Raw genomic sequence first — 12,882 nt, 5'->3', positions numbered from 1 at the left:
CACGGATTTTCACTTATTGTGGGTGGTCCTGGAACCTAACCCCAGCGATAAGTGAGGGAACACTGTACATCACATCACCTGCAAGAGGCCATATAGTGTTGTCTGCTTTATCAGTGTAAACCCCCTGTGGTATTTTTTGTGGTAAACCCCTGGCAAACCTCTTTCACTTCTATTTGTTGGCAGACCAGAGACAACTACAATTTGCTGAAATGTTTACACATACCGGAGCCCATCACAAGCACGGTTGGTGGGGACGAGAAAGAGGGCCTTCTCTGTGGTGGCCCCCCGACTCTGGAACTCGCTTCCCAGGGAGATTAGGCAAGGCCCCACCTGGCAGCATTTAGGAAGAGCTTAAAAACTTGGCTCTTCCAACATGCTTTTGGAGAATGAATTTCTCATCCCCATGAGACATTCCGTACTGGTGACCATCTCCTTATCTGTTGCACTTACCTTGCTCTATCAACTCGATATAGCCACAGGGTCTACCCCAGGGGTCCTCAAACTTTTAAAGCAGAGGGCCGGTCCACAATCCTTCGGACTGTTGAGGGGCCGAATTATCATTTGGGGAAAAAAACTGAACCAATTCCTATGCACACTGCACATATCTTATTTGCAGTGCAAAACAACAATAATAATGAAAGAACAATACAATATTTAAAAATGAAAATAATTTTAACCAATATAAACCTGTCAGGATTTCAATAGGAAGTGTGGGCCTACTTCTGGCCAATGAGATAGTCAGGTTAATTAGGATTGTTGTTGTTGTTGTGTGTCTTCAAGTCATTTCAGACTTTGGGCGAGCCTAAGTCCAAAATTATTTCTTCGTTCATTTACTACATTTATTTACTACATTTATATCCCACCCTTCTCACCCCGAAGGGAACTCAGAGCAGCTGTATGTACATACAATATATTATATTATTAACATAGCATAATATCAGCATTATACTATATTGAACTATACCACTATACTGTAATATTATATGTAATATATAACATATAATTAATATTATTATATGATATTATTGTTAGTTTTGTATTGTATAAAATGATAATATTATTATCAATATTATATGTATATACAATATATTATATTATTAAAACTGATATAAAAATATTATATTATAAATGAGGGCGGGGGCCAGGTAAATTACCTTGGAGGGCCGCATCCGGCCCCCGGGCCTTAGTTTGGGGACCCCTGGTCTACCCCATCCCAAGTTGCTCTCTCATTGACTTTGGCACTTTAGCAAATTACTTCATCCCTTGCGTTCACTTGGCCCAGTTCACTTTTATGACTTTTACCCTGGTGTCTAAACCATATTTTACTATAGTCACCATTTGAATTTTGTGATATTGTGTAAAATTTTATATTTGCGTTGTATTTTTTTGTTTGTGTTTTTATTTTAGTTATTGTAATTACCCGGGCTTGACCCCATGTAAGCCACCCCGAGTCCCTTTGGGGAGATGGTGGCGGGATACAAAAATAAAGATGATGATGATGATTATTATTATACCACTGAGCTGCTGAATTTGCTGACTGACAGATTGGCGCTTTGAATCTGGGGAGCGGAGTGAGCTCCCACTGTCAGTTCTAGCTTTTGCCAACCGAGCAGTTCAAAAACATGCAAATGTGAGGAGAACAATAGGTACCATTCCGGCAGGAAGGTAACACCACTCCATACAGTCATGCTGGCCACATGACTTTGGAGGTGTCTACGGACAACGCTGGCTCTTCGGCTGAGAAATGGAGATGAGCACCAACCCCCAGAGTTGGACATGACTAGACTTAACGTCAGGGGAAATTTTTTACCTTTACCTTACACACACACACACACGAGCAAGTCTTAAGCAGGGCCTTTTTATGTGGAGTCATGAAATCTTAGATTTACTGCAAGTTTGTGGTTTTACGTAATTGAGTTACTACTACAGTGAATTTTGCTCAATCTGACAAGTGTAATACAATGCAATATTCAGTCTACCCTATCCACCCCAAACCCTTCAGTGCTTATGGGAAAGATGTATCTTTCTTAGTTTGAAGAAGTAGACAAATGAGTTAGCAGATTGCAGTGGTAAGAAGGAAGACAAACAATGCAAAGAGTGCTATTGTGAAGGAGCTTTGACAGCCACTCAACAGTTCTGATTCCTGATACTAGCCTGCCTTCTCAAAATGGTTAGTAAAACATCAAGAACCTACCTTGCACCTGAATCAGGTCCCTGTCCACTTGAGTTCAATTCTTCATTCTCTCAAAGTGGGTCTTCCCTTTTGGACTTTTAATTAATGACTGAGACCATCTGCCTGCAAAAAGAGAAAAAAAGACATATTCCACCGCCAAGCTGGAGCTCCTCTCAGTCCAGAGTATGCATTTTCTTCTTGTAAATAAAAATATCAATGACCTGACTAACAGATTTGTAGGAGTGAATAAAGTTAAAATGGCAAAGCAATTTCCATACTACCAATAGTGTAAAAAGAAGATAGAATTACTGGGAAACATTTTAAAATGCACTAAACAATCAAAGGGAAGATGTTTAAAACAATCACATCTGAACAGAAACCTAGGTTTCGCTTAACTAGAAGAGGATGCAAATGAGAACATTAAAGGTAAATTTTCCGCCTTGTTACAGCTTGAAAGAAGAAAGAGCTGAGGAAATGTTAGCCTCAACTGACCTGAACACATTTGCATGCATGTGTAAATCTTAGATTAAGAGTAAAAGAAGAGCAGAACCAAGCTTCCAAGAGTGAGCACAGCATGGGTATCCTGGAGTCCAGACTGCACTTGCCAAAACAAAAGCACCACCTATGAGGATATGACAATCACAAAAAGGCTGTGGAGGAGAATGTGGAAGTACTTTCTTTTCGGCAGAGACATTAAACATTCACCCAACCTTTTCAGAGAAATATGTCCCCTGTTTTGTATTTGGACTGGAACTTTGTAAGCATTGGAAGAACTCTATGGGATCCTGCAACTTTAATAAAGATGGAGAGGCATTATAATGATTGTGAGGTTCTGAGTCAGTGAAGTCCTGCTTAGTTGAGATTCAAAGAATGACTGGATGATGGACTTCATCAGATGGGCTGCTGAAATCGCTATGCATCATGGTGAATCTGGTGGTGCCCGGCATGGGGCGTGGGGAATCTGTCACCCCATATCTCATATCACCCGGCTTCCCCTCTACCTCATCCTACAGGGGAAAGTGTCCACTGCCTGACTTTCCTGTTGACTCCAATTGAACATAGGAAGCGTCCCGTGTTGCCATCGCGGTGGCATGTGCCGGTTCCTCTATAGCAATGGTCCTCAACCTGTGGGTCCTTAGATGTTTTGGCCTTCAATTCCCAGAAATCCTAACAGCTGGTAAACTGGCTGGGATTTCTGGGATTTGTAGGCCAAAAACCTGAGGACCCACAGGTTGAGAACGACTGTTCTATAGTTTTTTGCCGGAGCCCTGCTGGAAGTAGTTCTATGTTGTGGGATGAGAGCTGGTGACCCTGTTGTAAAATTAAAGAGGAACTGGCACATGGCACTGAAAAGTGCCCTGTCTGATGAAGTCGTATGACTAAACCATCGAGTGAACACCATAACTTTTGTGCTGACAAATAGACAAAAAGATGCAGAAACAGACATCAGACAAAGGAAGTTGTTCAAATACATGTAGTCCATGTACCCGTATTTCTGGAATTCTCTGAGTTCTAGATAGGCCTTCCAATTCTTGGACAGGAATTGGCATTTCCCTTTTCTAAGCTTAGGACAAAGGAAAACCTATCCAGGTCATAGAGCTTGATAGGATAAGCCTCCTAGAAGCTACAAGTTGATCCTAGTAAGTGTATTTGTGTGTCCCTCCATCTTCCCTGTTCAGACTCGGAAAAGAGGAATATTTCTGCTTTCAGAGAGAGTACTTCTTAACAGCACCTGTCTGTTTATAGTTCTAGTTAATCCCCTCTTACAGAGTACACAAAACTCAAGAAATGATGACTTCGAAGCAAGTTATACAGGTAGTTATATTGTAACAAATGGATGGATGGAGGCTCAGTTACTAAAAACTCATCGCCTGCTTTCCACAAACATCACTCACTACAGGTATGTGTCGTGAAAAAGGCACAAAGGAAGTAGGACTGATGTTGTCAGGAATTTATTGACACTCACTGAGCAATAATTTTAGATTATCAATAGCTCGTGGTATTTTCTATGTGGATTTTCAGATTTTAATGACTTTTATTCCATGTATTAGTTATACGTTTTGAAAGATTTAAATGCTTTCCATATTTGTCAGCTTAACTATTCACTTACTTTATGGTGTGATTTGACAGGAACACCTTTTGGCATATAAATAAAACCCATACTTTATTGAGACTAAGAAAATGATCGTTAACTGCTGAACTGCACTAACAAGGAGCTGCAATAAATTTGGATAAAATGTGAAGTATGAAGTTTCACCAGTCTAGTAAAAAGAATTTTTAAATTTAATTTGAACATGGTCAGATTTCTACAGCTTTTAAAAATACATATATTTATTTTGAACAAATTGCAGCTTTTAAAAATACATATATTTGTTTGAACAAATTACACATTGCCTTTTAGAATAAAAACCATCTCTGTGTGAGGGAAGGTACTGTGTGAGGGAAGGGCATTGAGGCATATCAGTTTGAGCTATGACTCTGGAAACTAGGGTTCGACTGGTGTCTTGGCCATGGAAATCCGCTGGGTGACCATGGGCAAGTCACACTCTCCCACCTTAGAGGACAGCCTCCTCTGAATAAATCTTGCCAAGAAAACCCCATGATAGGGTCTTGGAAATGATAGAAGGAGAGGACAGCTTATCTCCTGACAGCTTAAACTGGGTTGCCATTACCTTCATCACTAGCTATAATATTTGGGGACTTCATCACATTAAGTGCCCTAATGTGGGCGACAGCGGGGGATTCACCGGGCATTGTAACAAATCCGTGGAGCAGTGGGGGAATCTGTCACCCCACTCACTGCATCACCCACAGCATTTTGTTTTTTGAAACCAGATGTTTAGGAACAAAAGAAACACAGAGATGCTGAATTGCAATATAGAATTGAGAGGGAAAGATACAGACAGGAAAGAAGGAAAAGGAGGTTTGATTGTGTGTTTGCGTCAGTCTGGATAACAATAAAACTCATGGTACATGACAGTCAAGTGTGGTCAAGTGTGGTCCTCTGCTTTTGGTAGCTGGCCCTTAATTATTCTGCAGATTAAACTATTGTATTTTTAATCTCCTCATTTCCGACTGAGAAATAAAAGAGACTAGAGATGTTTGGGCACTATGCCTCAAAAATAGGACACTTCCGGCACAGTTCAGGGATGGGGCCCCACTGGAAGCAGCTGTGCATTGTTTGATGGGATCCAGTGGACTCCATCCCTGAACTGTGCTGGAAGTGTCCTAGGAGAGGTAAGAAAGCCTGTGTGATGAAGTGGTAAGGCTGATAAGATTTGCAGTCCAGTAGTTGGAAATCTCAAGTTGCATCCCTAATAAAGGAAGATGATATTTTTTTTAAAAAATCATTTCCTCCTAAGTTATGAAACAATTTCACAGAAAAATGGAAGTTTATTACAGTTTTCCAGAAATGTTATTCTTAATATAAACACCTTTAAGACAGTGAAAATAAATCCACACATTATTTTCCTAAATAAGAAGAAGGAAATAGCAATAAAACTCTGTTTTAACATAAGGCCATGAACACTTTAATAAAAATGGTACAAAACCAACCAATGTTTGTTTGTTTGTATTGTATTTTAGCCAGGTTGATTCAAGTCATTTTGCTCCCTGAGGCAATCTCCCTACTGTGCACTGAAGTCAGTGTGCATCTTATAACTAAAGCCAGTCAGGTTATTCTGGGATATGAGATAAAAAATCCCACAGCCATACCTCTATGTATTTTTGGCAGTACAATAACAAATTAAATAGTTTGCGGTTTTCTTCCCTTTTGTGTCATCTAAAATGTTTTGCCTCAGGTTGCCATCTTGCTCTCATTAATGGGGAAACCGGGCCTGACTTTAGCTTCCATCTAGAGCCCCATCTATACTGCCGTATAATCCAGTTTCTGAATCCAGATTATCTGCTTTAAACTTTATTACATGGCAGTGTAGACCCGTATAATCTGGTTCAAATTAGATGATCTGGATTCAGACACTGAATTATATTGCAGGGACAAATGTTTACACATATTACTACAATACTACAAAATTCAAGCTACAAAAAAGAGGTTGTACCTTATATTTAATTATCCCTTAGATTAGGGACCTCTTCACATGGGGCAAAATAGTTCATTTTGCGGCTTTTATTCACACTTTGATGGGGTTGCCATGTGCCATCACACGATGCACGGCAGGCCCCGCCTACATTCCTCCCAAAGTGGAGGTGCTTCCTCCACCACTACAGGGGGGAAAGTGTGTTTTGGGTAGCTCTTTTTGCCATATGATGGAGGAAAGGGTGACAGAGCAACAGGTGTTTCACCCATCTGATGGGGACACCTTGTATGGTCCCCACTATGATGGGGGAAGGAGGGAGGGCATACGAGGTACCATGAGCTGCCTTGTGCACCTTCCCTTTTGCCGGCGACCGCCACCGAAATGGCACAGCTCAAAAGGGCTATGTGAAGATGTCCCAGGTGAAATACAGTAGTTGCCTTTGCTTGAGGAGTTGCATTTTCAATATTTTTAATTTTCTATTTTTAATATTTTATCTTTTTTAAAAGGAGGGGGGGTAGCATTTAGTTGTTAATCTTAGTTGGCAGTGTTGGTGCTTGATCATTCTTTCTCTTTTTGTTGTGAAAGTTTACTAAAAAATAAAGAATAAAGAAAAAACTCCAGCAAAGATGTGTCATCCACCTGTTTATGTAATATATTGAACAAGCTATCTTTCTGATTCTTAGCATTCAAGTGGATCTCCTCCCCAATTCATGGCATGTATTTTCATAGTCAACTTTTGACAATGGCCTTCTCTGCCATTGTCTTCCAAATTCCTTTGTGCTCATTCTCAGCAGGACTGGAAATTCAGGGGTCACACACTATGGTATACTTATTAAGAATAAAGGAAATAAAAAACTCAGTCTGATCCATACATTATCCCACTTGGGTGTATATATCAGGGTTACTTTAAGCTTGTAGTCAGCTAGTGTTCATCTGAAGATGCTATGATGTATGAAGTGGTGAATCTGCAAGTTTTCTGCATCTATGTAGCTGTTGCTGTTCCTGTGATCACAAAGGTTCTTTTTCAAACCACATTAGCAATCCAAATCACAGCGACTGTGTCTATAATCCTCATGTGCAGAAACTAGATCACACAAAAAATGTCTGGCAGCAGCCAGCATATTCCTTCTCTAGGTTTGCACTGTGCATCCACTGAAATGGTCCTAAGAAATAATCTGACTTGGGGATGGGGGTCAATAATAGTGGTGTGCTTTTGTATGGAATTGCTGTTCGTTTTGTGTAGTTTCATTCGTTTTGTCTCATTTTTGTATTTGTTCCTGCTAACAAAACTGTGGCGCCTATATGAACAAAATTTTTGTCTGGCTTACGAAAAATTTTAGACCACTGGTTGCAATGGGAGGGCTTCCGAGGCTCACACCCCCCCCCCCCCCCCCCCGGCTCGGTTTTTGGGCTAGAAGGGTGAAAATCACCAGATACGGAGGGCATTTTGACCCCTTTTAGCTCACCAACTTTTAAAATGTTTGGGTCTTCCCCAGAGTACAATTGTTATAATATTTTTATTATTAAAACCCATTGGCACACATTGGATGTAATGGGGAGGCATTCCTGCCCCAGACTCAGCGTAGGGTGCCAGAATAACTGTTGTTTTTAATAATAATATAAATATTATTATTAAGACTCATTGGTACATATCAGATGTAATGGGAAAGCAGCCCTCTGTCAGAACCTGCTTATTGTTACGGGGCTGAAACGAAAGGTAAATGAAAGCAAGAACAATGACTGTGCGGCTTTCATTTTCGTGTCGCTTCTTGTTTCCTACGAAAATGTCATCATTCATTTTGTGTAGACGAACAGCCAAAATGAAACGATAGCATGAATGAAACAAAGAAATTTTTTTCGCGCACATCTCTAGTCAGTAAAGCTTTAGGTGTCTTTGGCAGAAGAAGTTGGTACAATTATCATCCTGTATTTTGTTCTTTGCAGGATCTATGATCTGGAGTTTAGATCTAGAGAAATTTAAAGCTAATGTGTTTATGGACAGTAAATAGATGTACAGAATAGCATCTCCATATTATCTGTGTTGGCAATTATATTCCCCCCCCCCTTATATATTTGACCTCTTATATTTATTTCTAGTGATGAGCTTAAAATTCTCCACTTTCAACTTTAGCCTTGCATATACTTCAGGGGACTTTGTCTTTTCCTTTTCTTAAAGTACTTTAATCCAATATTTGGGGTGAGTGCCCCTAAAATTTTCCTGCTCTGCTGCTGGTTTTATGTTGATTTATGTCCCTTTGTTTCATTTGTCTTATCCAAGGGTGGCGATGATGTCATAATGCCATGAATCCTGCCGTCCCACCCTCATTATATACTGTACATTATACTATACAAATCTCTCATTTAATAGAATTGGTTTTAAACAATCCATCATATATATATATATATATATATATATATATATATATATATATATTTCTTCAGCCCTTCTTTTCAACATCACTGCTGCAATTGAAAATGCTCTGGAAAAATCCCTCACAATCACAAATGATAAATTTTAATGAGCTTTTTATGGCTTTGCTTCTATGCACATAGCAAAGAGATAATTAAATATGAAAGAATGAAAAAAAGAAAGAGAAAGGGAAAAGAGAAGGAAGAGAGGGAGAGAGATAAGGAAATATTAAAAAGCACTATAAAATGAATGTCCCCAGAAAAGGGGTCCTTTCACAATTTACATGTTATAACATCATGGTACCTGTTTAATTGGCATGGTTCTAACCTATGGAATTATGACATTTGCAGTTTACTCAGGCAACTAGAGAAGCTCTCTGGCTGAGAATCCTACTCCTTTCCCCAACTTCAAATTCCAGGATTCCATTGGACAGAACCAGGGTAGTTATAGTGGAATCGCAGAACTATAATATTGTAGTATGAACGTGCCACAGACTAAGTATATTCTGGAAAAACAGGACACATATCCAGGATTTGGGATTATAACACTGAAAATAACATTTGAATGAAGTCCCCTGCTCCAAAACATTTACTATAAATACATCTTGTATTTGTGGATCATTTAGCTACGCAAAAAGAAAATGCTTAGTGGAGGTACAGTTGATAAGGCATCTCAGGTTATTTAAAGCAAAAGTTTATACGTGGATAGCTGCTATGAAAGAGGAATCTTGGTTAACATAGATTACAATATTTGATTATTTATCCCATTTGACTCAGCAAAGTCCCAGATAGCCACCCAGGATGATTTTTTTTTTCTAAATGCTTTTGATCACATTCCCAATGCACAGCTTAATGTGTTGGTTTCTGGTATGAAGGATAACTTCATTCAAACCATATTTCCATAATAACAAACTGGACCCAGACCTCCTGCATGATTATGTAGATCATTAGCTCTTAAACTGTGGATCTCAATCCCAAATGAGGTCTCCTTAGCTCAATGTTTGAGTCACGAAATTTTTTTGGCAACAGTAAAATGTTGCTAAATGCCACCTAGATATTTATACAAACTGGTTAGCAGAAACATGCAGCATTTACAGTGAACTCTGCAGAAGATGCTTCAGCTGTACGTTATAAAAAGGAAAACCTGCCTGTTTAGCAAACCTTGCAAATGCTGATTTATTTTAAGTAAATGTTTGATTTTATATCTTATTTATATACCTATACACCTGGGGTCACATAAAAATTTCTCTGGTGGAAAAAGGTTGTGAGTAGAAAAGTTTCAGCCCTGATATAGATTACATTGGACTGGTATGCCATTTTGCTTTTCTAGATGTTTCCAATGTATTTCTGCATCCAAATATTCAGACAAAATTGTGTATATTAGTGAAAAGTGTGTAGTACAATGCATTATTACTGAACATGGTTAAAAACCCCAATTGAATTGCCATAAATAAAATACTCATTATAAGTCAAATTCATGTGTAATTATTGGGGTTTGTGCATTCTGTGAACACACTGCCCTCTAACCGGCTTTGAACTGCATTATAATGTTTATGTAGAACTGCCCTTATTGCTAGTGTAACTACCCAAGTCCAGCCAAAAATGGATTTGGATACTTGAGAGCGAACTTGCACCCTAGGGTTTTCATCTGCTTTGGCAGAGCACATGCTTTGGTTTCATATGGAGACAGTAAGGCTCCTTCTCCTCCTCTGAGCTTCAAAGTAACTAGTGAGGAGATAGCCTCCCTTTAAAAAACCCTGTCTGTCAGAGCAAGAAAAATCACCCGTAAAAGGCCCTTGGCGAGTCATCCATCTCTTCCAGCCTGCTATAGATCGGGTTTCTTTTTAGGTGAGAAAAGTTTCAGTAAACAGCTTAATTTGGCACTAATATGAGTGGAGACATTGTTCAGTGTGTCATCTATTGATTGGCATCATTACAGCTCCATCATTCATGCTGGGTATTCCATCCTTGCATTATTATTTTTTCAAAAATAATATATTTCCAAGTGCTCAAAATTGTTTAGGCAGGCCGCGAGGGGAGTGTATTAGGGAAAGGCAGCGAGAGAATTGTGGCTGCATGTGACTGCAAGCAAAGGCCAGGGCAGTGCCACGAAAGGAAGGTGTGAGGCCCTTTCCCTGGCGCAAAGGCAGGTTTATAATTCTTCACCTTCTTTCTCTGCCTCAGTTTCGGGGCTGATGGAAATTAAACCTCACCTTTTTTTTGAGATGCAGGGATTTTTTCAAGTTAATCTCAGTTGTGGATCTTTGCAGATCCGACATTAGTAGCATGCCAAGAAGAAAACAGTTCCATTTTCCATGAATTTATCTACACTATGCAACAGTTTCATACAACTTTAGCTATTGTAACTCCATCCAAAAGGATTCTGGGATTTATCATTTGGGAATAGATATTTGGATTCTCTGCTAAAAAGCTCTTGTGTATTTCCAGCTGTTCTGATCTGCAAAGCTGGCTTTTTGATCACAAAGCAATGAATGTAGTGGCACCTGTCAAAAATGTCCTGCCTGATATCTATTAAGAACACACAAGCATCTATCAAAATGCAGTGCAAACAGCCTGGTGGTAATTTCTTATGTTTTGTGTGAATAAAATGACAAGCCTTATGTGCCTTTCCTATTTTTTTCAGAGGTTGCCCCAACAAGAATCTCTGGCTGGAGGTGCCACTGTCTTAGCCTTGGATAACACAGGAGCCATCTTGATGATAAAGTTGTTCTTCAGACTTGTGCAGCAGACAATGGCATTCCAGTTCGAGGGGCCACTAAGGATTCTAATGGCCTGGCCATTTTCATCACTCTACTTTCATTCTGAATGTAGCAGCTTCTCAAGATATTGAGTATGTGCATGTGTTTGAAATATTGAATGTGAATACATGAAATAAAGCTGAATGCGTTTAGAGAATAATTAATATGCTAGAAAAGCTAATTCACATACATTTCTGCTAGAAAAGAAAATTAGTGAAATTGTCCTACCACAATGAAGCTGGAAAAAGCCATCCATGACTTTAGTTCCTGTCATTCCTGTTTTGAGCTTGGGAGGAAATGACTGCATTAATTTGTGAAAAGTCCCTTTCTCATTGACTGTCCCTTGTTTTCTTCCTCTGAACTCCTTACAAAGCCATCTCTTCCTGCCTTCCTTTAACTTGCTGATTCCGATGGATCTAAATATATGTTTCTTCCAGAGAGGAATGTCAACATTCATTTTCTAAGGATAGATATGGGGATTCTAAACAGTCTCTGATATACAAAACAGGAGGGCCCTTGGGATGTAAAGAAGACCATCCTTCCTCCAAGTTGCTCTTCTGGGATTAAAATCATTTAACTGTGGAAACAATTAAACAATCACATTCTAATCGTGATCTAAAATAAACAAATATTCCTGTAACTATTTGTATTTATTAAACAATCTGATGATGAAATTCATAAACAGAGGCTAATGAAGCTCATAATTTAAAAAACCCAGTCCCAAACATGGTGCATGAGCAGTATTGTACCACATGTGTAAGTCAGATGAAACATGGGTAATGGAGAAGACCTGTAAATTTATTTATTTATTTTATTTATATACCGCTCTTCTCCCCAGGGGGACCCAGAGTGGTTTTACACAATGACAGAATCAAATGTCACATACAATACAACAAGCAGTAAAAAACAAACATAAAACATGAACAAAAGCCGGTATCCAAATCAAATTAAAACAATTAAAACCATGTGACCATTACAAAAGGGGAAGTTTCGAGCCAAAGTCAGAGCCAGTCCACATTTGAATCAATATTAATTCATAAAATCCATCAGGTCAAATCAGCTCATATCTTAGGATGGGCCAAATGCTTGATCCTACAGCCAGGTCTTCAGCTGCTTCCTGAAAGACATGAGTGAGGAGGTTTTCCTAATCTCCCTTAGCAAGGAGTTCCACAGCTGTGGAGCCACCACTGAAAAAGCCCTGTGTCTCGTCCCCGCCAACCGCACCTGTGATGGCGGTGGGACCGAGAGCAGGGCCTCACTCGAAGATCTTAATCTGCGGGACGGTTTGTAGGGGGAGATACATTCTGAGAGGTAAGTTGGACCAGGGCCGTTTAAAGTTTTGTAGACCAACACCAGCACTTTGAATTGTGCCCGGAAGCTAACAGGCAGCCAGTGGAGCTGCTTCAACAGAGGATTTGTGTGCTTCCTGAATGGTGCTCCAGTTAGTAACCTGGCTGCAGAACGTTGGACTAGTTCCAGCTTCTGAACAGTCTTCAAAGGCAAC

The 12,882-nt window shown here is 39.5% G+C and overlaps 1 long non-coding RNA gene across 1 annotated transcript in view; it reads left to right on the top strand.

Annotated features, from left to right (window-relative positions):
- LOC134298267 (uncharacterized) overlaps positions 1-12,018 on the top strand; it is a 141,396-nt gene extending 129,378 nt beyond the window's left edge. Inside the window, exon 2 of the long non-coding RNA XR_010005252.1 lies at positions 11,264-12,018. This is a non-coding gene — a long non-coding RNA (uncharacterized LOC134298267). The remainder of the gene's footprint in view (positions 1-11,263) is intronic.
- Positions 12,019-12,882: the final 864 nt, after the last annotated feature.

This window comes from Anolis carolinensis, chromosome 4, assembly GCF_035594765.1.
Source record: "Anolis carolinensis isolate JA03-04 chromosome 4, rAnoCar3.1.pri, whole genome shotgun sequence".
In the NCBI taxonomy this organism is placed as follows: domain Eukaryota; kingdom Metazoa; phylum Chordata; class Lepidosauria; order Squamata; family Dactyloidae; genus Anolis; species Anolis carolinensis.
The sequence above is the reverse complement of the archived record's forward strand: the minus strand, read 5'-3'. Positions and strand labels throughout refer to the sequence as shown.